Below are 5,880 nucleotides of genomic sequence, written 5' to 3' on the forward strand. Positions count from 1 at the left end.
CCAAGATAGTCCAAACACAGCAGTCTTTCAGTTCATCTTTCCAAAAAAACAAAATCTTCTTGTTGCTATTGATGATGTGATGTGAGCATAAGGAACCTTTAAATTGCTTAAAAACCTTTACATCAACTTTCTACCTAAATCTCCTGTTCCCTCAGAGATCTCAAGGCAACCCTGGGGCAACAAAGCAGACCTCAGCAAACCATGACCTGCTCCCTCCACCATGCTTCACAGTTGGGAGGAGGTTTTGGCGTTGGTGTACTCTGGTTATTTCCTATTTAAAATAAATTAATTAATTCATTAATTAATACCTTCATGGCATTTGGTCGGTGTTGCCCACTGTGCCTAAAGGCTCATGCCAATGCATGGATGTTAAGCAGTCCATCCACTAGAGTTCAGAGTCAACAATTTCCCTGTGTTCTGACCATGTAACATCATCATACAGAGTTTTAAAAAATCCTAACTAGGTTGCCAGAGTTTTGCTTGAGCTGTTGGCTACACTGCCCTACCCCAACTGCCAAGTGGTACTGTCCGTTCTTATCCGTTTTCAGAAAACGTGCAAAAATACAGACGCAATGAGCCCTCGGTCCGTATCCGTATTTGACATTGAGCACAAATGAGCCTTAAGCCCCAGTTTGGTAGTGTGTGACACTTGTCTTCATATTAGGCAAATGAAGCAATTTTATATGTGAAGCATCAGCTTGTGTGTCTTAGTTTCTCTTTGCAGACAATCTGATTGTGAAAATGATTTGGGTTCATTAAAACCCAAAAAATGTGGAATGTCTTTCTAAAGGGAATTGTCCGAAGATGCCCTACTTTACTGTAGACTGTCAGAAGAAAAAAAAAACTGGACACTTCGGTCACTGTGGTGGCACCCTAAAGGGTATGCCAAGAGCACATGTAGTTTGAGGACTTAATAATAAAAATAAAAAAGCCAAGTTCCATTTATGTGCCTTGAGTTTAGCAAACCTTTTACAGCCCATTCGAGATCACCACCGGACCTTAATATGTACGTTTACAGGGTTTGTGCCTCGTACCTTGTTTTTTCTGACAGTGTAACACTTTACAACTGTACCTTTTTTTTATTATTTATTTGTTTTTTTTTACATATTTTATTGACTGTTGGTATGATCATCATTGCACTTTCCTACAAGTCTGTCAGGTCCCCGGCGATGCGGCATTGGCAGCAGTTTTGAAAAGAGGCAGGGGCTGGCTTCCCATGTATTGAATTAGACTTGGGTTAAGATTTTCTACTAATTTATTTTTCCATTACTGTAATCGTCATCGTCATCATCATCATCATGGTGATTGCGTCTATGTGTTAACATTAGGGAAAAGGTGAAGATCCAACCAACCCCTACTGGAATGTACTGGAGTATTTTGAAGTACTGTTAAACTTGAGCTAGCTTATATAATATATATATATGATAGGTCTTTTTGTTTTGGTGAAATTTGGAAAAGAATCCCTGTATTTTTTTATATATATATATATATAAAATTATTTTGATATTGCCATAAATTATGGTCTGTATCTGTAATCTGCCTGTGGTAGATGTGTCATGGGAATTTAGAATCAGTGCAGACTTGCCTTTTCAGATACAAGTTTTTTGTACCTGAGCTGTGATTAAAGAAAAGTGCATTATGTAAAAGTTTATTATTTTCTTTATCAGGTGTGTATGTGTTGTTCTGTCGGTGTAGAGCCCTTCACTCCCAGAGTCCGCCTATGTAGGCCTACCTAAAATTTCTAGTGAAAACACTGGAATTTAGAAAAAGGTGTGTACATTTTGCCAATTTTGTAAAAAAAAATAAAAATAATAATAATAACAGCATTTCTAGGCCCGACGCTAGTTAGCTAAGCTTAACACAAACATACGGCAGCTTTAATGGACCGAACTAAAGTGCAACAGACAGTTTGAAGCAAAACGAGTTGAAATAGTTTGTTAGCCTGGTTTGTTTGTTAGTTAACCAATGCAGCTTCATTTTAGCAAGGTGTGTATGTGATGTGTAGTTTAACAAAACATACTAAAACAGCTGACAGCCTGAGCTAGACCAGCTAAGAATTTAAGCTAGTATGCTAGCTAGCATACTTTCTGACCAAACTTGAAGCTAACCAACCGTTTTAGGTTGCTGTGTTTATCCGAGCACCATCCGAGTACGATACAACCTGAGCTAGATTAGCTGACCATGTGGATTAGCCTGTATGCTAACTAGCATACTTTCTGTCCAAACAGGATGCTTATCAACCACTTCAGGTTGTTTTGCTGTATTTATGCAAGCAGCACATTACATACATACAAAGTTCGTATAAAGGCTCGTTGTTTAAAGCCGGACTGATTGCCAGAGCTTCTGGTAGGCCTACTTTTTAATGTCTGACTAGCACAGTTTTGACAGCACGAGGGGGACTTATGGCTGATATGTCACATTTTTAACATTATACGGAAAAACATGTGTAGGTTTAACGTGATTTAACAACGATAAAACTTGAGCTAGATTAGCTAGTATGCTAGCTAGCATATTTCTGCCCAAACCACAAGCTAACCAACCGTTTTCTGTTTAACGTGTTTTTGTCCGAGCACAACAGTTTTGTCCTTCACACAGAAAGTTCGTTATTTGAAGCCGGGTTGATTGCCAGAGCTTTTGGTCGACTTGAGGAACAACGTAGGCCTACTTTTTAGTGCCAGACTGGCTCAAGGTCAGGGCTGATTTAGCTTACACAATATTAGGCAGGTGGTGTTAATGTTATGGCTGACTGATCTGTCACATATTGAACATCATACGTAAAACATTTCACGCAAAAATGTGCAGGTTTTACGTGATTTAAGAACGATAAAGCTGGAGCTAGATTAGCCAGTATGCTAGCTAGCATACTTTCTGTCCAAACCGGATGCTAACCGACCATTACAGGTTGATTTGTCTTAGCATTTTAGCACAAAACAAGCACAAAACACAGTCCGAGGACACATTTTTGTTCTGGGAAAGGGTTTTTATTATTAATTTTTTTAATTTTTTATATTGTCAGCATTGTCAGCAGAGCGTTGGAGGCTTTTCAGGACCATGCACTGAGTGTCACTTGCTAGCTAACTAACTAAGTCCTAGTGCTCCCTCCTAGTATCAGGAGTGTTGCTAGCACTAGGGGGCGCTACGAATAAGCGGGTTGATTGGCAGAATCAAATTGGGAATAAAATGAGAAAAAATATGACACAAAAAAGAGCTTATCCAGCAGGATCATATTTCTAAACAGTGGACCGATCCACAATCACGAGATCCTGAGGCTGAGTTAGATAAGCCAGGTGACCTCTTGACCCTGTGTTACCTCTTACCTATATTTAAGGGCTTTAAACGGTACAGGACTTTACCAAGGTGTTTTTTTTTTGGGCCAGCAAGGTTAACCTCAAAGAAGAGGTGGTTGTAGACTGAGAAGAGGTGTGTGTGTGTGTGTGTGTGTGTGTGTGTGTATTTATGCTAACCAACCATTACAGGTTGATTTATCTTAGCATTTTAGCACAAAACACAGTCCGAAGACACACTTTTGTTCTGGGAAAGGGTTTTTAGAAGCGTGCAGCTACTGTTTAGCATTGTTTACTAGTGTGGAGAGGTGCATTAGCTAGTTCTCACAGAAATGTGCCTCAATAACTCTTAGCTTAGCTTAAACATCTCTTTCCTGACTCCTTCAGGTCTAAACAATTACAAACCATCACAACAGACAATCATCACTGATCATCTCTGCTCTACAAATCATGAGTTCCCACCCCGGGCCCACACATTTTAGTGGTTTCCAGCTCCAACACACACACACACACACACACACACCCACACACACCACCTTCAACCTAGAAGGCACTTGTTCATTAGCGGATGAGCTGGATCAGGTGTGTTGGAGCAGCACAAAACACCAAAATGAGCAGCACATGGGGGTTCTCCAGAACCCAGGTAAAACCCATCCCTTTAAATCCATGGTTCTCAAAGTGAGGTCCCTGAAACCCCCACAAAAAAGAGACATGACTATAAATCAACTAAAAAGTGTAGGCGGGTTGCTGGGCTGCTCTAAAGGAAATAAGCCATAGTTTCCACTGTCACTGTTCTCAACCAGATTAGCAGAAATGAGTCGCATGATTCGGAGGTGCCAGGAATTGGCGAACAGGTCAGGAAATGCGCTCATCTTGTCATGTGACTCGCACTGGTTTGAGGTTTTCAGAAAGTAATCTGTTTCCTAATTTCCTGTTTCAGACTACCTTGCCAGTCTACTGTGTGTAGCCCATAGAACTGTGTTCTTCGACACAGTGGTGGCATCTGCCATCTTTTATGGAGTGGTCTGCTGGGGCAGTAGCATCTCGACGGCAGATAAGAAGAGACTGGACAAACTTATAAAGAGGGCCGGCTCTGTCCTGGGGTGCTTCTTAGACCCAGTGCAGGTGGTGGGAGACAGGAGGATGACAACCAAGCTGGCATCCATGCTGGAGAACAGCTCCCACCCCATGCATGAGACTCTGGCAGCACTGGGCAGCTCCTTTAGCGACAGGCTGCTTCACCCCAAGTGTGTGAAGGAGCGGTATCGCAGGTCCTTCCTTCCTGCTGCCGTCAGACTGCACAACCAACACTGCTCCCAGTGGACCACATACACACACACTTAACCACATACACACACACTTAACTACACACACATGTTCATGTTTAGGGTATACTATGTGCAATATCCCACCCCCATGTGCAATTAAGAGTCTTTTACTGTAAATAATATTGTTTATTGCTTTTTTAATTCTTATCTATATTGTGTGTATATAGTGTAAATTATTTATTTATCTAAATGTTTGTAACTGAGTGTCCTGCTATCCCTTTCTGCTGTTACACTGTGAATTTCCCCACTGCGGGACTAATAAAGGACTATCTTATCTTATCTTATCTTATCTTATCTTAGAAGCACCTACAGGAGCGCTTATCACACCTCTTTCTGAACCCAAAGGCCTTAATATGGTCTCAGCCCCCCTTTGCAGCTCTGACAGCAGCAGATCTGGGGCTTATTGTCAGCAGAGCATTGGACTTGCCGACTAACTGCTGACAATGCAATGTCACCCAGCTCTGGTGCACCGGCTAGAAGACCCCTGTGCCGACCAGCATCACAGAGAGAGAGAGAGAGAGTCCCGAGGGTCGCCAGTTCAAATCCTGAGCCATGCCGCTTTGCCATCAGCTGCCGCAGTCAGATAGAGCACAATCTCAGAGCACAATTTGCAGTGCTCTCTCCGAGGGTAGGTAGATGGCGCTCCTTCACCCCATCACTCTTCAAGCTGGGGGGGCTGAGGACCTGGCTGGCTTCGCATGTATCGAAGGTGACGTGTGGTATGTCCTTACCCTCCTAGTATCGGGAGTGTTGCTAGCGCTAGGGGGCGCTAAGAACAAGCAGGTTGATTGGCAGAATCAAATTGGGAATAAAATGAGAACAATATGACACAAAAAAGAGCTTATCCAGCAGGATCATATTTCTAAACAGTGGACTGATCCACAATCACGAGATCCTGAAGCTGAGTTAGATAAGCCAGGTGACCTCTTGACCCTGTGTTACCTCTTACCTATATTTAAGGACTTTAAACGGTACAGGACTTTACCAAGCTTTTTTTTTGGGCCAGCAAGGTTAACCTCAAAGAAGAGGTGGTTGTAGACTGAGAAGAGGTGTGTGTGTGTGTGTGTGTGTGTGTGTATTTATGGGAAAGATCTGATTTGGATGACTAGTGACTTAAGTTTACATAAGGGGTGAATTGTGGCCATATAATATGTCTGGGCCGATTGCCTATATCTGTTTCTTACTCATACCCATAAACACCCCCCCCCCCCCCACACACACACACACGGCAGATTATTTGTTCATGTTTTTAGAAAGGTTTTGCCAGC

Source organism: Salminus brasiliensis, chromosome 5, assembly GCF_030463535.1.
Source record: "Salminus brasiliensis chromosome 5, fSalBra1.hap2, whole genome shotgun sequence".
Classification (NCBI taxonomy): domain Eukaryota; kingdom Metazoa; phylum Chordata; class Actinopteri; order Characiformes; family Bryconidae; genus Salminus; species Salminus brasiliensis.